At 35.5% G+C, this 23,088-nt stretch overlaps 1 long non-coding RNA gene and 1 pseudogene across 1 annotated transcript in view; one reads left to right on the top strand and one right to left on the bottom strand.

Moving 5' to 3' along the window:
• Positions 1-18,079, top strand: part of LOC112476981 — an 85,770-nt gene extending 67,691 nt beyond the window's left edge. Inside the window, exons 3-5 of the long non-coding RNA XR_003045272.1 lie at positions 2,515-2,778; positions 14,961-15,068; positions 17,959-18,079. This is a non-coding gene — a long non-coding RNA (uncharacterized LOC112476981). The remainder of the gene's footprint in view (positions 1-2,514; positions 2,779-14,960; positions 15,069-17,958) is intronic.
• A 3,631-nt stretch (positions 18,080-21,710) lies between these two features.
• On the bottom strand, positions 21,711-21,829 carry LOC112477001 (annotated as a pseudogene).
• Between the last annotated feature and the right edge of the window lie 1,259 nt (positions 21,830-23,088).

The raw sequence follows: 23,088 nt of genomic DNA, 5'->3' as shown, positions 1-23,088 counted from the left end.
GCAGGAAAAGGAGCTTATCTAAGACTACAGAGTATGTAGCACTTGGATTGGACCATCTGACTCCTAGGGCTGTGCTATCTTCCATTCATTATGTTCTTGTGGCAGACATTTATAATACAGGGGGTCATCACCTACGGTGGGGTTTCCTAGCCCCCTTGTCACTAGTTGTTCTCCCCCTTTTGCCTTTCAGTGTGCCTTGTGGCCACCTTCAATTAGCTTTTGTAATGGGGTCATTTTTTTCTTTTTTTGAAAGTGGAGAGAGAGGGAGAGAGACCCCTATTATGGCATGTCGCCCACCCCACTCCTTCTCCACAAGGAGAAAGTACTGAAAGAAGGTTATTGCTATCTATGAAGGGCATAGTGAGCTAAATGGGTTTTACCCAGTCTGAAAAATCTTAGAGATGTTGATAAGCCACTTGAGACAACAAGTCACCTGCTGTTCTGTTCTCATTTTTTATCAATCCTTGTCTTTGGCAAGAGGAACTTTCTGGAAAGATAGGAAATTTGTGGAGTAACAAGGAAGGAAAACTTTGTAAATTCCAGACTCTGAAACAAACCAGTGATAAGTTGTCTCATAGGCTGACAATTTCCCCATTACCTTTCCTTTCTAACGACTATCTCATTGTCAGAAATTTAGAGGAAAAATAATAGTAAGACTAAAATGCAGTTCCTTAAGTGTATTCACCACAGATTAGCTCCAATCAAAAATTCCAAAATACCCCAAATTCCAAAATACCAAAAATTCTCAGTGTAATTCCAACTCAAGTGTGGTCTGTGATCTAAGAAGTAAGTGAAGTGACCCTACTGAGGAAGCCATGTGATCACGGTGGCTTTGGCTTTCTTAGCGTATACAAATTTTTGTGTTCATTTTCATCACACCAAATGTTTAATGAAGGATTGTTTAAATGGATTGGGAAATCTATGAAAACTATTAAACAATTCCTGTTTTGGAGCACACACCTGCATATCTGATCATTTTCCAGAAGCAATCAGAAACTAGTCTTGAGAAAGTGTGGGCCTTGGAGTCAGGCTGCTGAGGTATGAATCCTCATGCTTTGTTTTACTCTACCATTGTTTTACTCTATGACAATGGGAAAATTATATAACATTTCTGTCCCTCAGTTTCCTCACTGCACAGGGGTAATAGGATGATGTGAGACTCAAGTGCACTAAAATATATTGTATCCTACCTGGCATCTAGTTACTTTATTAAAATGACAATAAAGATAATGTAGATGTACTTTAACATGTAATTGTGATTTTGTTTATTTAACTCAAGTATTTCAATTTAATGGAGCTTGCCAAACACAATGACATCTCCAGGATTTCAAGACCATGGCTTCGTTGCACCCTCATTTTTACGCTGCTTCCTTCGCACAGGCAAGCAAGTCCCAGCTGACTGACTCAGACTCTTCAGCAATGTACATTATGCTTACTTCACCCTCATGTGCTCTCAAGTCTATCACCCATCAAATCAGTGGAGCAAAGAAATGTGTTGGTGGGAAATAAATGAAGAGGAACAAAAAAAGTGTCCTGTGTTTCTTTACTGACAATATTTGTTATGTGAAAGAATGATCATTTTTCAGACATTTGTTCTCTGTTCTACTATAAACATGGAAGAAATATTGCTCAGTAGCTGTCTCAATCACTTACCGAGTAGGTATACTTGTGAGGTATACTTGTCTCAAGGTGCCTTCAAAATACAGTAACATTTTTGCATTAAAACTTTCATTATGAGTGTCAGACTGGGTTAGTCATGATTGAAAGCTATCGCCATCTATAGGCTATTGTCCATAATAAAATAAATTCCCTTACCTCATCATGTTCTTGGTACCATTTATCAAGTAGAACTCTTCAGGGCTTGAAATTTAACAGAGAAGTTTTAAGTGACAACCAACATTTAATCCTAGTAGATTGCAAATCTCCATGAGATGGCATGGAACTTTATCATAAGCTCAAGCTTGGGGCTCGGTCAGACTTTTGTCCTGGTTTAAAGTTAGTAGTTGTATGAACCTCTGGTATTAAACCTCTATGAGGAAATTATCTCAGAAATTTGAGCAATAAAACCTTCCACCTAGATTGTTGTGAGGACTCAACCTAATTGACATTATAATGATCTATATTGTAGATGCTCATTCATAAGAATGCCTTTGTTTTATTCTTTTTCTGTCTCTTTCTTCCCAATCTCTTAGTGTCACTTGGGAATTCAGCTTTTACAGGTCTAAATTATTTTATAGATAACAAGTCAGTCACTGGAGGAGGCATAAGCTGTTTGAGGACTTTGAAGCTTTCTGTTAGATGGAGGCCAGGGGCCAGAGTTAGTATTTATACTTTGCAGCACATTAGTCAGCTATTCCTGCAAATCAGGTTAGCTGAGGGCATGGGAGATAGAAATGAGTGTTTCCAAATGAACTACTGCATATGGAAGTGCTTTGTAAAATGTCAAGGGCTTTAGGATTGGATGGTATTACTCTCATTGTTGTCAGCACTTACCCCTTCCTTCTCATTTTACAGGTTAGGAAACTGAGATCCAGAAAGATGAAAAGGCGGTTTTCCCAAGTACATCATCATCCTCATCCTCATCCTCATCCTCATCTTCATCATCATCACAGCAACAATCACAGTGCTTGCCTAGTGCCAACTACTGATCTAGGCACTTTATATGTATTAGTGGTAACTCACGTAATCTTCATAACAACCTTATGAAGTGGTTACTATTATCTCTATCTTACAGATGAAGGAACAGAAGTACAGAGTGGTCGCATAGCTGTTAAGAAGGTGGGATTTGAACTTTATCAGTCTGACTCCAGACTAATCATTTTGACAACTATGCTATATATATATATACATTTAAAAAATAAAACTGGGCTTAGATGATGAGTACAATTCTCTTTTATGTTTAATCCTTTCTTTTTTTTTTCACTTCATGACACATTTTGATTTATTTGTTAGCTTCTGAGAACGTTTTAAAGATCGAAACAATGCACATAAAATGTATTGGTTACATAAAAGGAGGAAATAGCTGCTAAAGTCAACCAAACTAGTTTAAAGATACCTTTGAGATACTCCCCTATGAGAGTGATGATGGCAGAGATGAAGAGTGGGTAGGTGGTTTGTTCCAAAAGAAATACAAGACATACCTTTTACAGCCTAGCTGAAGAGAGAAATGAGAGCAGAGTAAAGTCCAGTAGAAGTTGGGCAAGAGAGATGAGTTTGCACTGAGGAGGTAAGAGTTGGTAAGATATGGACTGAAGGAGGTTTCCAGGGGTGGAAGAGAGACTAAAGAGTTGGCAGGCCCTATTGTTAGGATGACCAAGGACTCAGAAAAAATGTTGGATGAAAAATGGAATATACAAAACAAAAGTAAAAATCCCAAGTTTCTTAGCTTGAAAAAGAAAAGAATCAGAGAGATACAAAGGCTTACTTTTAATATTTTAGGGCTGTCATGTGCAAAGGGATTAGGTTTATCTGTGCTGTTCTAGGGAACAGAAGTAGGCAAATAGATGCAAAGATTAAAAACCAAAGTGGAGCAGAACCTTCCAATATCAACTACTACAATGACAGCATAATAGCAATAATAACAAAAAGAACTACTTTAAAAATCATATAGTTCTTGGTAACTATATATAGATGTGTATACAGAGATGACTACTGATAATGTTTTCAAGGGAAACAAAGCAAATCGAAGACCAATAAATAGTGTTTTATGTTCCCATTTTCTAAAAATTGCATATGTATCATATGCATACAAAAATACACTAAATTCATAAACACTTGCCTTGTATAATAATTTTTCCAGTCTTTTAATGACTATATATAATTTAGAACAAACTACAATAAATTTTTTTTTTAAATTTGGAAAGGTTAGGAAGCTTGATTACATTTTATGAGGTCACAACTAAAAACTAAAATTTGAATCCATTTTTGTCTGACTTAAAGTCTAGATTTCTTTTTTCCCCAGAAAAACCACAATCCTAAAATTTAGGGAATTGAGACGGGAATGAGTAGACAAAACATGGAGGTAGTAGGCATAGAATACTAAGTTGTAGGAGAATAGGAGCTTCTAAAATAGTAAATAGCTGATTTGGGGAGTATGACTGCACAGTGACAAAGAGGACAGTTAAGTCAGTTGGAACTGAACTGTGACAAAGCAATGCTGTTGGAGTCAGAGCGGCCAGGGTGTGGTCATCCTGGCAAGTAGCAGATGTAAAATTAAGATAAGAATTGTTGCCTTTCTTTCTCTTTAATTTTAAAGCTCTTTATAACAAATAAAAATGTCCCCAAACTAATATTATGCTTATTTCTATCTTTCAAGTGATTTTTATTTTTTAGAAATTTCTTATTCTTTAACAATATTTATTCTTTTGAAAAGAAATTTCTTCTTCTATTTTTCTATGTAAGCTAGAGGTCATATTTGTTATGTCAGAATAGAAGTGGTCCTGTCTGCTTGGGTAGAGAGTGTAGTGTAGCCATGTTAGGGCCAGTGTGGGCTTAGCTGAGTTAAAACCTGACACCATTATTTACACAAGTGTGGCCTGCCTCCAAGATAGAGTGAGGCGTTTTACGACCACAGGCTTTTTGAGTTGTAGCTATAAAATAATCAATCTTTTAAAGCAAACATACCACAAAATTTACATCCAAATATAAATTGTCTTTCAGAATTGTGACCTTGGGAAAATTTTCACACATATTGGCAAAAATCATATTTAAACTCTTCATTGGAAACATCCTTCAGACTCGGTTTATCATACACGCACACACACACATACATTATTTTAAGGTACACTTTCTTACTGAGGTAAAAATGGTATATAACATTATGTTTCTTATGTACAAAATTATAATTTGGCATCTGTATACACTACTAAGTGATCACCACCAAAAGTCTAGTTACCATCTGTCATGAAGTTATACTTTATTTTTAACCAAAACTATTTTATCTTGCTTGATAGTCAATTTTACTTCACAGAAGACTGGCTGTGAATGCCTCTGACTAGGAGAAAAATAAAACTCATCATTAAAAGACAGAGTGTTACCACTGAAGAGGTTAAAAAAATGGGCTCTAATCATACCCAAAGTATAACTACAAAGATATTTAAAATATTGGCAGTATCCTTAGCATAAGAGAATAACCTCCCAAGATGTTATTTTGAGGGATATACTTAAATGTCTAATGGCTAAAACATTTATAAAATGGAAAATAACCAAATCTACTTTGTAGCCCAACTTGTTTAGTATATTTTTCATGTTACTACTTCATTTCTAATTTATGGCCATACCGTATCGTCACTTCTCATGATCAATAGCTCAAACGCAGCCACACTCAGAGTAAGAAAGAGCTCTGGTAAATACTGTGAAGGTATGCAAAAGCAGTTACATTTATATACTATTGAAGGAAGTTTATAATTAGAAAAACTTTGGGAGGATACATTGAGAATATCAAAAATCAAAATTCACTTACTGTTTTATTCAGCAATCACAATTTGAGCTTTTTGTTCTGTAGATATGTTCACAAATATACACAAACATATATGCAAATTATGTTTATTGAAGTATTATTTGTAATAAGAAAGTACTAACAGGAAAATTTGTTAATAAATTATTTTCTATCTGAAGGATAAATTAAAATACAACAATAGAAAGAATAAAATGGCTTATACATGCAGATCTGCAAAATATATTGTTAAATAAAAAAGCCAAATAACAATTGTTTATATTTCTCAATTTAGAAAAAATTATGTACATGTATGTGCATATTTATGGTACATATCTGGAAGGGGACATAAGGAAATGTTACATTTAGAGAATAAAATAAGGAATCTAGTAGAGGTGAGAAAAATAGCTTTTAATTGTATACTCTCTTGCATGTTTAAATGTTTTATTGTGAGCATGTATTCTTTTCAAAACAGTAAAACAATTTTAGAAGATAAAATATACAATGGAGGAATGTATTGACTAAGGTGTGGTTGAGGACATAAGTTGATCTTTTTTCAAAAATGGTGAACTAAAATTTGATTCTTGCTCTTTGGGTATATGTGGATGGGGATCAAAGGAGTGAATACTGGGATTAGTGAAAACAGTGATCAAGTCAGAATGTGTCATAGCTTTTTATTTGAAGGTGAAGTATTAAGCCTAGAAGAAAGACATTCTGCATCGAATCTGTCTTTTACATCATCTGGCCTCTTTTACTTAGAAAACAGGAAACCTTTATATTTGGACACTTGACCAATTATGAGCCTTTGGGGGCTAAATGTTTTCTTCAAAAGTAAAGTAAATATGCCTGGTACATTGTCACATAGTAATTCTTAAGAATGACTCAGTTTCATTAAATTGCCTCCTTTTCTCACAGCTGGTAGAATAGTGAGACACTGAGTTTATGAGAGCTCTAATGAGGGAAGAAGGAAAATATTTTAGAGCAAAGAATGATTTGAATGGGCACTTTTGTGTTTTTGGAGGGGAACTTTGAGGGAATTTAGTGTTCTGCATAGGTCCACTGAAGATCATGGGGTAAGAAAAAGGGAGGGTAAGGAAGAGAGTGAGGAAGGGAGGTGGAAGGACCCCAAAGACCACCTTTGACCCCATCGTGGTTCTAACATCAGTGAGTTCTGTGGGGAAGGACTATGGATACATCCTATGAGATATTGAATGATGAAAACTCTCTAGGGCACTTCAAACTCAATTGGGGTGGCTTTCAACAGCAGAAGCCTTTGTCTATTTCTCTAGTACTGAAACAGAGGCAACCGTCTCAATTTAAGGGAAACTGAATGGTGAAATAATACCATGGGTTTTAGTGTTAGGGAGAACTGGATTCAGAACAGGGTTAAGACATTACAACTGATTAGCTTTGGGTGAATTATTTAATCCTTCCATGCCTCAGTTTCCTCATCTGGAAAATGCTGATCTTACTACCTCATCAGATATTTGTAAGGATTAGATATAATATTTAAAAATTTTCTGGTTCTTATGAATTTTATTGGCTCATTTTGCAATAGAGGAACAATTTTTTGTTTATGGAGTTAGTACTTGTTTCATAATGGAATTATTCACTTTTTAATTTACTATTATTATTACTCTTTATGGAGTACTTAATATGTTTTAAAACTCACTCTATGTGTTTTATATACAGTATTTCTAACTGTGACAACCGTTTGAGATGGTTAGGTCTAGCCCATTTTATAGATGAGAAAACTGAAGTTCAGAGAAGTTAAGTAAAGAGTAAACAGGAAGGTCCAGATTTGACTTTCTTTTCCAAGTAACTGGAAATGTAAGGAATGGACCAGGTTCCAGAATGACAGGGAGGGGCAATTAGTTTGAAACCAGAGTGTGAAACCAGGGAAGCCCCACAGATTCCAGGGGTGAACTGTGTTTGAGGGCTGGAAGACTGAATGGTCTGCTCATTGTGAGACAGGAACTGAGGAGAGGCAGGTACATGGCTACTTGACTGAGTCAAAAGATACCATGGAAGGGTGGAAGAGGATCCTGAGAGATTTCTAGAAGTTCTTAGAGTTATAGCAGCTTCATCTATGGGGAGACAAACTGGGACCTCTTCAGCATTGAAGTATGGCTGGTTCTTTCACTGTTTTGTTTTTTTTTTTCAGTATTTTTTTTTTTATTGAGTTTATTGGGGTAACATTGGTTAATACAATTATATAACATTATATACAATATTCTTTACTATTTTTTTCATTACTATTTACCTATATTCGGTGTTGAACATTTCTTGTTGCTTAGTAAGGGTAACTTGAAATCCTAAGGTTTCATTTGTCAATATAATTCCTAGAGAATTTTGATAAGATTTCCAAACAATGTTCCATGAGTTTTTCGTCATGTTCCCTGCCCTTATTACTTTACAATCTGATTTGAAATTACTGCCCATCTTAAAGTTTCAAGAGAGAAATTGCCCTCAGGATACATGGAAAAGAACAATCTTTAGCTGGCAACTGGCTTCCCTGTCTATTTTCTAGCTCAGAGACACAAAAATGTCCAATTTTCATATGTATAGTATTTGGAGCTGAGATAACTTTAAAAACAGATGATTTTTCTCTTTCATCTCTAATAAAAAATGGTGCTTGGAGAAATGTGTGTTTACTAGTAGCAAATTCCACCAACGGGTGTGGTGAAAAGTTGAGCTTTTGTGGACTGTGCAGCTTCTGCTATTGTCTACAGCATTTCCTCTCTTGTCTCAGAGGTTCGTGCTTTCTCAGGCAAGGCCAGTTTCAGGTCCAGATACATGTCTGGATTTTCTTACTCCATGGATGAGGAGGTGGGGATGGTGGGTGCTGGTGGTGGTTGTGGAGCTTTCTGGCAGGGATTCCGTTGTGAGGAAAATCTGTCTTTAAAAAAAGAAGTAAACTGAGGTAACCAGTCTCATCAGTTAAATGATTTCCTTGTTGAGAGGAGGCAAGGAAAAGATCAGTAGCTTTTGGGGAAAGGAACTGTGAGGATACAAGAGAAGAAGAAAAATAAGGACTTAAACATTATGCAATAGTTATGAGACATGAAGTGCAAAAGCAGATCATTTGCTCTTTTAATTTGACATGGAGACAGATAATCTTTTCTTACTAAATCCATGAAGCCCTAGTGTCTGTTCTGCTCTGGGAGCACCGATGATCATACTGAACCCCTAAATAAAGATAGCCAATCTATGTAAGTGTTCTAAATCCCATCCTGTGGTGAGAGGCCTAAAAATTATAATAGCCAGAATCAATACTTGTAGCATATGCATAAGAGATGGTGCCCTCAAATAGAATTAAGGCCTATTCTGGCCACCTTTTGTTATGGGCATATTTCTCTGTAAATGTTGTGTGGTATCACATCAATTCACCTGATTTTTCTTAAAAAAAAAACAACACACAAAAAACTGTAGGCCATTTTTGAGAAAAACTCAACCTAAACAATGGGAAAAAAATATTTATCTGCACATTTAATATATATATTGCAGAGCCAGCACACACCACAGAGTGGTTTAGATACTTACAGCTTGTCATCAATTCCAGTCCATTAGGGTTATAGTGAATGTGGTTTGGGGAATACTAAGTCTGTTTGTTTCTTCCTGTCGTTTGGGCTTTGAGTCACCTGCTGATTTGTTTCAGTGTAAGACTTCTGGGTCACATCCTACAATGTCCAGGTTTTATGGGTCACTTTCTTGAATCAAAGCTAAGTTTTCCATTTAAGAGAATTTCGGTCTCTTTTGGCAATTATTCAAAACGCAGCATCTCAAATACTGACTCTTTAAACTGTATTTACATGTATTGTGCAGACGATATCTTTTCTTAGTTTTGAATTCTCCAGATATGTGATATGCTGGTGGTGTGATTCCCCTGTGATTCAAGGGTGATTTGTAAATTGTCTTGACTAGTGCCCCTTCACAAGTTGCCTGTGACTGGGACTGTGGTGGGAAGGGGTTTAGAGACATTCATGGCTTTTGTTGGAAGAAAACAATTTCTTACTGAGAGTCACCCAATTTTAAATCTCTTCAGTCTTTTGTGAGTCTTGTGTTGCCTCCACGACTGCTGAGCCATACTGAATCCTGTCCTCTTGCTTTTTCTTTTAAACCCATACAAATGTATAATTTCTAACTCTCTCTCTCTCTCTCTTTCTCTCTCTCTCTCTCTCTCTCACACACACACACAATAATGAGTGAATCATAAACATGAAAAGTGAAGTTTTGAATTTTAACCCTGAGAAAAATCAATATTATTGGTAAGTAGCTGGTACGAGATTTCTAAAAGTAAAAATTCACGAAGAAAATAGATTCTTAAGCACAAACTAAATACCAGAAACATTTTACCAGCATTTTCTCCTTTAATTTTTGAATGACTCTTAAAGATAGATATGCCTTATCTTAGAAATGAGGCGATTGAGGTTCTTAAATGTGAAGTAACTTGTCAAGGCCACTGTAAGATGCAAGGCCAGACCAAGGGACTGCTGTCTCTGACACCTGAGATTCCACATTTGAATTATTCTCTGTGCTGGACTTGAGCTAATTTGCAGCTGCTTATTGAATTTAATTCATAATCCTGTTTTCGTCATAGTAAAAACAGTAATAATCACACAACATGACCATTTGCTGTGGCCTCTGGCCAAGGCCATTTGATTCAGAATCATTTTTGTATACTGTTTTTATTTTGTCAAATTCTAGTAAGGAAAGTTTTTATATCTGAGGAAAAACAAACTGATCACTCTCTAATGAATATCATGACATATCAAACTATTTATTTCATATATGCTAGTTGGTCTCTATGCCTGTCATCCTCTATGTTTTTGAAAGAGGCAACGGTTTCTTAATGAGAGTAGAAATGAGAATTCATGTCCCTAACAGAGAATTCATTGTCCTTCCTAATATACCATGCAATCTAGTGTCTAATCTGTCTAAAGACATGGGTTTTTTTTCTATTAATAGGCATTCTATTAATAATGTTCAGTGACTGAATATGCCAAGCTCTTACTATTGTTTTTGAGAGCTGAAAAGGTTTTCAAAGTTATAGCTAAAGTCTTTGGAGTTTCTTAAACATGTTGTGTGATTAACAACTGAAACTATGACAGGAAGGAAGGAAATAAACACTCATTGAGAATCTGCTATTTGCCAGTCATATCAGTAGGCACTTCACATATAATAACTTTGTAAAACTGATATTAACTCCACTTTCCCGGGGATAGAAGGTCATAAAAATTAATAATTTCTCTCAAATGGTACATACAGAAGGGTTTAAATCTAGTATGTCTGATGCTAAAACCTTCATACTTTTCATTACCTTGCCACCATCTAGTTTGAAAATCAAATATATAGCATGTCATGTCAGGAAATGCTCATATTCTCAACAAGAAAACTGAGCACCCTCACACTGAAGTAACTCCCGAGTTTGGAGAGGGGAACTCTGGAGCTCTTCTAAGCCTAGGACTGCTGTCTATAGTAACCCCAAATCAGAGGATACCGTTCAGATCACTGTGTCTCCTTTTCTGAGATTGTCTCTCTGACCTCATCTAAATTTTTAAAGATTTTTAAAATGAAAAATGTCAAGCATACACTAAATTAGAGAAAATAATATAACGAAAAACTGGGTACCTAGACCTGATTTCAATAACTTTTGCCCTAATCTTATGCTCTGTATAATATTGACATAAATTACAATGTGCCTTTCTTTTGTGGTGAGTAGATAATGATTTTATGTGTTTACCTTGTAGGCCCTAGTTCTTACCCCAGTACAGGGTGGATAGTTTTCCTTCCAATACAAAGTATTAATGGATTAATAGCAGTGGCATTTTAAAAAGTACAATGTGAGAGATAATAATAAATCAGCTATCAAAATAAGATACGATAGGACATAAATATTTCACCTTGGATAAAGCAATGTCAGAAGAGTGTGAAGACTATGAAGATTAAGAGGATGAAAACAAAAGACCATTTGGAGCCATTCTGTTTCCATGAATGCATGTACATTGCTTCCACTCAAGTTTGGGAAGTACAGTGAAAGGGCGCAGCCATCAGGATTAGACCACTGGGCTACCTGAGAGACATAACTGTCCTTTGCTCCATGGAATGTCTTCCTTAGGCATCATAGCTCATTTGCACTGAGATAGATGGAGACTCAAGGATAGAAGTTTGTTATACTGTCATTTTTCAATTATCCACACAAATTCTTGTGAATAGAGGTATAGATTACAAAGGATGAAAGGTAATAAAAAAAATTTATATCTGATTTTGGAATGTATTTGTATTTACATTTGTCTAGGAGGTGTGTCTCTTTCTTAATGCCAGATTTTCCAAAAGTCTTGGTCATGACAGGCTATAACACACATTTAAAATATCGGCAGAGTCGTAAGTTAAGTGGATGAGATTCTGAGAGTTAAGCTGGAATTTTCCGAAATAATTCAGTTAACAGAATTGAAAGCATTTGTTTAATCTCATATATAATTACTGAAGGTATTAGACCCCAGCCCTTCCATCCTTTTTTTTTTTTTTTCCCCTAGCTCAATCAACGGCTCCTTTCCAGCTCTAGTTTTCACATGATAGAAAGTCTATTTTCCCCTTATTCTGTCTGCTGGCCCTTCCCACTCTGGTATTAGGAAGGTTTTTTTTTTCTTGATATGGTCCTCACAATAAATTATAGGAAGTGAAAGTAAGATTTTTTCTTTAAGATCATAATCTAGTACATTGCACAGGTGTCTCTATTTATGCAGCCCAAGCAGGAAGTAAAAGAAAAGAAAAAAAACTTGTCTTCACTTGCCCATAAATTCAGAATCCAGTCCCAAACAAATTAATCCTTTACTTCACTTGCGTAGACCTGGCATGCTCTTATCTGAGAACTCAATCTATTAAGAAAGTAAAGCACAGGACTTACAGATATAGTGATTTTCCCATCCCGAATCACCTAGTACTGTTTGTATTTCAGTGCTTCCGTTTCCTTGCCACATAAGTGCATGTGATTTGCCAGATCGTTTGTTCTACATTTAGTTCAAACAGTGCAGTCACCATACTTATAGGTTGATACATAATAATACAAAATACTTTGCCTTTGCACTGAAAAGAATTATCCCTATGTTGGTGAAATAATAAATATAATGAGAATCATAATAATGACCTGTATTTACTGTATGTTTACTCTCTATCAGTACTATATTGAGTGCTTTACTTGCATTACTTCATTTTGCCTCACAATATCCTTATTAGGTAAATTCTGTTATAATCTTTGTTTTATAGATGGAGGCACTGAGGCTTAATGGGGCTTATTAACTTGCCTCACAATATAGCAAGGGTGGAGTTGGGATTTGAACATAGGCAGAATGACTCCAGAATCCAAGCTTTTACACACACACACACACACACACACACACACACACACTCACTCACTCACACTCACACACACATACCCCAACCGATGAACGTAGATCCAAGGCAAAATGTCCTTGAGTATGTGAGAGTGAAGCTATAGTGCTAAGGTAGGGATAGACATAAACAAAGCCAGTTGGGAGTGGTCAGGATGGGCTTCCGAGACAGGATCACTTTGACAGAGGCAAAGGAGATGGGAGAATAGTGTTCCAGAGGAGAGGAAGGGTGATTAGAGGGTCAGGTAAATAAGGCAGTGGAGGGGACTTAGGTCCAAAAAAGAAGGTAGGGGGAAGAGACGACAATGAAAATATCTCTAGGCTGAGTCACTTTAAGAGAAATGGTGGTCCATTGCTTTGCTTTTTAGTAGCAACATGCTATCTCACAGACTAATGGGAATCTACATTATACATTGATTTTAGAAGCTTCTATCTCCCTGATGGGTTAGAACTGGGTTCTAACTTCTTTTCCTGATATTATGATCTGAGAAGTTTTCTTTCTATTGTACTTTTCTTCTGAACACCCAAGACTCACTGAAGGAAGTAAAACCCACTTGTGTTTTTGATTTTGGTGACTAATATTAATTGTCATATCTTACTAATGTTAAATTCTTTTTTCAAAATCTTATTCGAAAGCACATTAGGTAAGTATATAAAGATAGTAACCTTTAAAGTATAAAGGTGTCCTCTGTTGTTAGTTCTATGATATTTTATAATTTAACATGTACTTGACATACTTGATAAAAAGATTTATCTGCTATGGTTTTATTGGAGAAGATAACTTATCATTTTTTTAAGGTACATTTTACCTTGGTACCAGAGTACTTGATACCAAGATAAAATGTAATACTTAATGTCTAAGTAGTAAAGAATAATCCTTGCACATAGAAAATATGGTGTATAATTGCATTTAGGGTTGAATTATATTTTGAAATATATGCCATATTTAAAAAAAATTACCTTACCAAACTCTTTATTAATATCTGTTTACCTTTAAAATCTTGGTCTGTTCCACTAAGAACAAATTATTGTGTTTTTAATTGTTAAGCCTTCTGGTCATCTGAATTCTTTTCATGTTTTACTGTAGTCATATAAAACATTTTACTTCAAAGGAAAAATGTTATGAATTTACTGCATTTTTAGAATTTAAAAATCTGTTTCTTATTTTGTTGATTAAGACAGAGGAGTATCGATTGTGAGTAAAGAACATGCTATGTTAAAAAGAAAATTAAGGATCCTGATGTTTCTCTGTCAGATAGCACAAAAACTAAGAACACCACAGAAATTTTTCAACATTAATAACCTCTTGATAATGTGTAGGTCATATAAAGGACAAATGAATGTTTTGGGGAGACTGAGAATGCTAATTTTACCAGACTGTCCAATCGCTGTAGATAAATATTTGTGTTCCTGGGGATTATTTGATTTTTATCAAAGCAAATTGAATTGGAAACATGGCATGTATTAAGTCATCAGTACTTATTGTCTAACTCTTTTTCCCATAGAAGTTTCTATCCACTAAAAGAGCACTAAGTCTTCAGTTAGACATACCATGTAATGATCCTTATCATATCCAGACAAAATAAAAGCCTTTTAAGAAGCTACTTCACAAGACAACTGCATAGCTTTCCTCACAGGAACTTGTTAAACAAATAATGATTATTAAAGCTATTGGGCCAATCGCTTACACCAATTTAACAAGAACAATCCTAAGATGTCTAGCCTACTCCACATTCCATGTGACTAACTATGGTATCCAGAGCTTGGAAAATATCCAGGCGACTCACAGTAGCTTTTCTTAACTACTTTATGGACACTGAATTTTAAGGAGAGTGATAAAATTAGGTTTACAGAGGAGAGTCTTCAAGGTGTACCCACTGTCAATGTTATAAATGATCTCGATTGTATCTTAAAGTTGTTTAAAATTATCCAAAGCTGAAAATATTGCAGATTTTGCTTCTATCTACATTGAAGTCGGCAAATGCATAATTCTTAATTATTGACTTGAAGATTTATCATATTCAGTGAGACAGATATACTAAGAGTTTTGTATAAGGCTCCAATAGAGAAGGTACTGTGAGTTAGAATAATTAGCTTTTAAAAATGTCACATTAACCACTCTTTTATGCCTACAGTTATGCCATGCTTGAGGTTGAAATGGAAGAAGGAAGATTTAAAGTTGAAAGAAAGGAATAAGAGACGGGGAGGACAGAAGTTAAATCAGACTAAGAGGACTTTGACAGGTTTGGCTTAATTCTGTGCTTGTTAACTAGGGCAAGTGGGAACAGCAGCTAACGATAAGTCAGCACACAAGGGGGTCAAGTTCAAGAAGAGCCAGGAAGACCAGCTAATACTATAGGTTCCTGTTTTTTGTAAACAGAGTCTGGAATTCAGAATTTTGGAGCTAAGACAAAAACCCAAGATTAGAGACTTTAGAGCACCATGTCAGTAACCCAGGCAAAAAATCTGGGTTACATAACCAGGGACATAGGATGCCAGCACTAACAGGCACCTAAAGCAAGTATGTTTATGTTTCCTGCTTAGAGTCCAAACTTGTGAAGACCTTGGGACGGCCTGAGCCCAAAGGTTCATTTTTTCATTCAATTCATATTTATTAGACAGTTATTATGTACAAGGCACTGTATGAACAGCAAAGAATATTTTAAATCAGGCAAACACATTATCTCTTTTTTTTAAATAAAGGAGACATATAATAAATCAGTGATTAAAGAAATGAACAAATAGCTCTAGAAGAAAATACACAGAACAGTAAGTCTGAGAATCTGAGGAAGGTGTTTTAGATAGGACAGCCAGAGAAAATCTCTCTAAAGGAGTGATATTTGAGAATGAGAATAAAGTATGAGAATGAGCAGACATTTGAGAAACTGAAAGAAGAACTTAGTTGAACAGCCTAGAGGTAAAAAGGCCTTGGCATGTTCAAAGAACCAAAGGAAGTGGATTTGGAGGACAGCGAGCAAAGCAGAGTGGTATGAGATGGGGGATAAAGAAGCTGGCAAAGGCTAGATCATTCAGTTAGAAGAGAAAAGCATTTGGCCAGAGTAGGGGATGAGCCAAGTAGTCTGAGAACTGATTTGAGATAATTCACTATTTTATAGTTGTAAACTGCAAAATAGATTACAAGGGACTAAAAATTCTGCCTAAACAGCCCATGCATTGTGAAGTTTACTAAAGCAGAGATGAGAATATGAGGTAGACCATTGGTGCTAGATCTTGGCATTCAAGTTAGTTTCTGAAAAGCCCAGGGTTAAAAATTAACTTCAGGGAAAAACACTGCAGTCCAAAAAAATGGTAGTAGCTAGAGGGTTTTTCTTTGGATGATGAAACTGCTATGTAAAGGACAGGATGGTGAGTCACCAGTGTGGGCTGGTGTGAGGCAGAGCATATTGTGGATTAGCCTGGGAGACACATGCATAGTTAGATGGAAGAAACACAGAAAGCATAATTCTTGTGATTTCCTTTCTTCCACAGAGTCAGCTAAGTCACAGATCCCCTGACAAGGTCTTTTAATTGATTCATAACATATTATGCTGTTCTTTTGATGTTTTTAGTACATACGAATATTTGTTGATAATAATAGCCCAAAATAGTAGCAATATCTTGATCCCTTTTATGAGTTGAATTGTGTTTCCCAAAAAGATCTGTTGAAGTCTTGTTGAAGTCCTAATCCCCACTATCTCAGAATGTGATTTTATGTGGAAATAGGGTCCTTACAGATGTCACTAGTTAAATTAAGATGAGGTCATGCAGAAGTAGAGTGGGCTCTTAATCCAACATGACTGGTGTCCTTATAAGAAAAGAAATTTGAACACAGACACATGCACAGTGGGAAGATGGCCATGTGAAGATAGAGACACGTGAGAATGCCATGTGAAGGCGGATGCAGAGATTGGAGTGATACATCAATAAGCCAAAGAATATCAAGGATTGTTGGCCATCATTGGAAACTATGAGAGAAGCATGGAATAGATTCTTCCTCAGAGCTGTCAGAAGGAACCAACCCTGCCTATACTTTGATCTCAGACTTTTAGTCTCCAGAACTGTGAGACAATAAATTTCTGTTGTTTTAAATCACCTAGTATGTGGTACTTGTTACAGTAGCCCTAGGAAACTAATACAATCCCTTCTCATTCCTTTGTTTTATTCTCTTCCACCAATCACCCCCTCACACTAAATCTCTTTTCCAACCACTTGTAATCTTTCTTCCCATAATATCCTTCTTCCTTTCTTTGTCTGCTATGTGCATCTAGATTTATCAGATGACAATTTTTTTTGCCATATTTGTTTCAAATCTAGCCTTTTTACCCTAAAAAGGAAATATTACTGATAAAGCTAATACCTCTTTTCTTCCTACATTCTTCCACTTCCCAGTTCTCCTTCATGATGATCATTCTAATTTATTCTTTTTATTTTTTAAAATAGCCTCAAGAACACTACTCAGGCCAACTTAATAACTCTTCCTCCTGTTCCCACAATATTTCATACACGAATTTTGTTAAGCAATGATTATACTGTTTTGATTGTAGTCTTTCTCTCTATAAGAAAAGAAAATGACCGGTCATTTTCAACCATTATTTGGTGCTTACACAATGTCTAGCTCTTCAATGAAGCAATTTTAATTCCATAATGTCTATGCAAAAGCACTTGACCCTCACAAGAACCCAGTTTGTAGTCAAAACCAGAATTTTCCTTCTTTTTTCCAGAAATGGAAACTTCATAAATTTATTTATCTATCTATCTATCTATCTATCTATCTATCTATCTATCTATCTATCTATCTATCTATCTATTTATCTATCTGTCTGTCTGTCTGTCTGTCTATCTATTTATTTATTTATTTAAATTAATAATTCTTTTATTATGATGTAAATGTCATAAATTTCACTCATGTAGTGTGGCATACTATATTATAGCTGGTTTATATATATACATCTCTCCTCATTCTCACCATGGTATACTATTGGTGGAGTATATTTCCCTGCTCCCCTGGTGTCAGGTTTGGCCATATGATTTGTTTTGGTCAATGAAATGTAGGCAGAATGGACAGTACATTAGTTCCAAGCTGAAACTTTAAGAGGTTTTTTGTTTCTGCTCTTCTCTTTGTGCCTCTGCCAGTCATTGAGAAAAAAAGCTCCAAGTAGTTGCTGGTCCCAGAATGAAGAGACAAGTAGAGCCAACCTGACCTCATTCTGATGGCTGATTGTACCCAGCAGAGCCCCAATGAACTTGCAGACTTGTGAGTAAAAATAAATTCTTTCTGATGTAGGTTATGGAGACTGGGTGGATGTTACACAGCGTTATTATAGTGGGAACCTCAGTAACACACCTAATAGTTAGTGGTGTTGCCAGACTAGGACTGACACTGTCTGACTAGCAATCCGAAGTCTTTCTACTAAATTATTCTGCAATTCATCTGCACATTTAATGCATATTTTCATATATTTACTATGGAAAACAGAGCACAACAACAACAAAAACAACAGAGAGGCTGTTGTCTCTGCTCTCACAAAGAGCATATTTCTAGTGAGAGAAGCGATAAAAAACAATAAATATAAACCATAATATAATGAAAAACTCTTATAATAGTACAAATGTCCTTCTGACAGAGAATAATAGATGGGGTGAATGATAGGAGATGACAATCTTTATGGTAGTCAGCGTAGGGCTCTTGGAGGCGTTAGTGAAACTGAGCAAGCACATCTTTCTCCTTCTCAAATGGTCTCAGATAATGCTTTCATTTTTTTTTTCATTTTCCTTTTTTTATGTAGTGTCAGCCCAACTGCGTGCCTTTGTCCTAGGCTAACCAGTTATCCTTGGTTTTCTTTCTGTGTGTTCAGAGAGCTCTTGGATTGTTTTGTAAGTTCTTAGAGAAAGACTGAAAAAGGCTTCCTTTTCCCTTTTCCAAAGAAAGCAATTACATATTCACACTGGAACAACATGCTTAAGTCCTAGACTCTAAATGCAACCTGATTTCTCTCAGGTGAGAGGTATTCTCTATATGGAAGTCAAGAGAAAAATGTGACATTAGCAATACTGTAGGGACTGTGGTCAGCTTTGAGTTATAAAGGCTTTTGTTTTCCATGTTTTGATTGGCCCCGTGAGAAGCCTGGAGCAGCTCACACACCCATCTGTATCCATATTAGTGGTGCTGAAAAGTGCTGACACAGAATTGCAGATCAGGGCCTGTGGCCTGCCAGGGTAAACTTGTGTAATGCACTGTACATCCCTCCTAACAACAGTGGTTCTTTTGTCACCTAAACAGAGGCTTTTAAGAACATGAGTCATTAAAAAGAGCTTTAGAAAAACAGGCAACATTTTCCAATATTGTGGCTTTAGGCGAACTCCATAAAGTAGCTCCGGAAGAAGTGAGGCTTTTTCATGAATAACTAACAATAGATTCAGAGTTATAATCTGAATTGATCAGAAGCAAGGAATAGTTTGAAATATAATTTGTGACTGTCAGAAGAAGCCCATTATTGTGGAAAATTGAATGAAGATTAATCAAACTATTTTCTTGAATGTACATAAACATTAAAAATAAGAATAGTTTCAAATCTTAAATTGGCCTGGGAATCTCTAGCCTACTCATAAAAGCGCAAATTCAAAAAAAACTGGCATTAGAATTTCCTTTTCTTATTTTTAATATATAAAAAGTGTAATTGTAGGAATAAGGAGGAGAAAAAGTTCTTATTCCACTATCTAGAAAAGATCTGGTTAACATTTTAATGTTATTTCTGTTAACATATTTCTTTACAAATACCTTTTACATAGTTGCACTCATACAATACATGCAATTTTGTTTCATGCATTTTCTTTCATTTTTATTATTCTTTAGGAGAGATCAAGGGTTGGCAAACTATGGGCCAAATCTGGTGCATTGTGTGTTTTAGTGGAACAATGCTACACTCATTTATGTACAGAATTGTCTATGGCTGCTGTCATGCCACAAAGGCAGAGTTGAGTAGTTACAACAGAGCCTATGTGGTTCACAAAGCCTTAAATACTTGTTATCCATCTGTTTACAGAAACAGTTTGCCAACACCTTGGATAGATTATTAGAGTCACATGTGAACAACATTCCAAGGCTCTTGTAAACATACACTAAAAGTTTATGTATCCATTGACACTTTCACCAGCATTTGTCTGATGAGACTGTTTGTTTAGAACCATATGTATTATACATATACATACATACATACATACATACATACATACATATATATATATACATATGTATGTATATGTATGTATGTGTGAAAGAGTATGTATACAAACAAGCTATGAAAATTATACATGTTATATACTTTTGGAATTTTGATATAGAATAGTATCGTATATCTTATGCTTTAATTTTTATCTTCAAGTAGCAGTTAGACAAAGTGACTTTCCGCTGTTTTTAAAGCACTTTTATTTCCTCTTTTCTCGATTGCCTTTTTATGCCTTTTGCCCATCTTGAAACAGGTATTCTTTAAAAAGTAAATTTGTAAGGGCTCTGCATCAATTCAGAATATCAACTGTTGTTTATATTTTTACTTTGAATATATGTTCTCAAGGTCTTTTTTTGTCCTTCAATTTGAGAGATTTTTTTTGAAACTTTGAAACTTGTAAGTTATTTAATTTATATAAAATGTCTTCTATGATATCTTCCAAAGCTTCTAAGTTTAAAAATTTCTCCAATATATCCTGTTTAGGAAGTGTCTTATTATTTTTAATTTTTAAAAAATTTATAAGGATTGATATTTTTTCTAATGCTTCTTTAGTGTCTACTTTTTAAAAAGATTTTTTAAAGAGCAGTTTTGGACTTACAGAAAAATTGAGAAGATAGTAAAAAGAGTTCCCATAAACCCCACACCCATTTTTCCCTATTATTAACATTTACATTAGTATTGTATATTTGTTACAATTAAAGAACCAATATTGATACATTATCATTAACTAAAGTTCATATTTTATTTGGTTCCTAAAGGGTTTTATAAGATTTATTTCCACTTATATCATTATCATTTGAAGTGATAAACTTTGACACTTTCAACATTTTGGTGGTATTTGTTATGTTCCTGCAGAAGTTTTTTCATACACTATTTTTTACTTCTTTTTCATGTTATTTTTTTCCAAAAAAACACAACACCCTTTTTATAAAACATATAACATCAAATTTTCTGGGTGTAAGAGACAAAATTTTCTTTTCTTTCTATTTTTTTTGCATATATTTTTATGTAGAGTTTTATTTCTTTTTTATTTTTAATGTCTTTATTCTCCCTGCTCCTGATTTTAGAAACTAATATTGACTATCATCTCATTTTGAAAGATAAAAATGCCACAAAGAGAATAATTTAGAAAATAAAAGTGAAAAACTACATCAATTTCTCCTTTATCACCTCTCTGGATATAACCACAGTTAAAATATGAGTTGATTTATTTTTTTCAATATATACAGTATGACTACCCTCATGATCCATTCATTAGCTTAAGTTTGAAACCACATCGATTCTGTCAACAAACTCTTTACTCCCTACTAACTACAGGTAACGACTAGTTGTTATAATAATATCTTTGAACACATTATCAACGTGAAGCTTTTCTCAACTTTTCCCCATTGATTAAATATCTCAAATAGATTAACTCTTTCTTTCCCTCATCTCCACTGACAACTGCCCTAATGCACAGTCAGCTTAGGTGAAGTCCACAAAATAGTCTCCTATATTTCACCATCCCATTCTTTGCCTAATTCATCCTCCTCAGTCTCTCAAGTGTAATTTTCTTATTTTATTTTATTATTATTATATTTTTAGGTGAGGCAACCCTTGGTTGATCTCACAGATTGCAAGGACCTTGTCAGCTTACCATCCTTATTTTTTAATTTTTTACTCCTACAGCACCTGGTCTTTCTAGGTAACCTCCCATCCAAGTACTAACCAGGCCCAACCCTGCTTAGCTTCCAACATCAGATGGGATCTGGTTTGTTCAGGGTGGCATGGCTGTAGACTAATTTTCTTACAATACAAACCTAATTATGTCACTGTTCTGCTTAAAATTCTGATATGTGCTTATGTTTTACTAAATTAAATACAAGTTTCTTGAGAAGGCTCTAACAGAGCCTCTGGGACCCTAACTCACATCTTCTCTGCTTCACCTCTGATTCCAGCATGGATGCATTGGGCATTCTGAATTTGACTCATATTACAACAACAGACTCACATCTTAAATGAATACCATGCATCTTTTACTTTTTGCTTCAAATCTTCTCCAGTGCCACTGCTAGGAATGAGATGCTACTTGTAAAGCTCATACACGGAGTCCCCAAATTTATGAAAGTTAGCTCCGAGAGCAATTCTCAATAATGAGGGATGGGAACCTATGGATAAATGTTTTCCTCAGTTGTTCTTCTAGGAGACAGCTCTGAGATACTTTCTGCATGCTCCTTAGACACCAGGATTAAGCTCCAGTGTCTCAAAGCTATGATATATAACAAAATTTACTTTTATATAGTTTTCCTCTTCCTTCATTCTCTCTGGTCCCTCACTTGTACTCTGGCATTATCTCTTTGATTGAGGCTTTGCTTTTTTGGTAGAACCCAAGCTAAGCCATATAGTACTAGATTTTCACTGGGGGTGATTTAGGGTGAGGAGACATTGTAAATTGAAGCTTTGGGCAATTTGAGATTCCTAAGGCACTGGCAAGCTATGAGCCAATCATGGGCGTTTCTTGGCCCTCACATGCCCAGTAATGATGGTGAATGGCAATTTCAGCACCCATGACCTGACAACAGCAAGGTAGCTACAGGCTCAGCCTGCTCAGGGATTAAGGTCTGCATTACCCCACTAGGCTAGAAACATAGACAAGTAGGAGTGCTGACTGAGGGAGAGGGAAATTTAATATGGATGGTGGAAGAAGATGATGATAAATATCAATTAGAGCTTTAGGACCAGATGCAGCAGTGAAGACTGCAGCTTCTTGTGTTAATATATACTTATTAACTTGTGTAGAAACTGTGGCTGACCACCAGGCTGGAAACTTAGAGGCAGATGGGACTTATTGTAGGGCATACATGTACCTGAGTGATATAAAAAATAGACTGTATGAATCGCTTCAAGATTCCTGACTCACATCCTCTTAGCCTTGTCTCTGATTTCAGTGCACATGTTGTGAGTAGTTGGCTTACCTCATGTGGGTACTTTTTCTCAAGCACTGTATGTTTTGCCCTTGGGGTTTTCCAATGCCACAATTGCCTTTGGGAAGCCCTTT

The sequence above is a fragment of the Pteropus alecto genome, unplaced genomic scaffold, assembly GCF_000325575.1.
Source record: "Pteropus alecto unplaced genomic scaffold, ASM32557v1 scaffold222, whole genome shotgun sequence".
Classification (NCBI taxonomy): Eukaryota; Metazoa; Chordata; class Mammalia; order Chiroptera; family Pteropodidae; genus Pteropus; species Pteropus alecto.
Note: the sequence above shows the minus strand (reverse complement) of the source record. Positions and strands in the feature narration are given on the sequence as shown.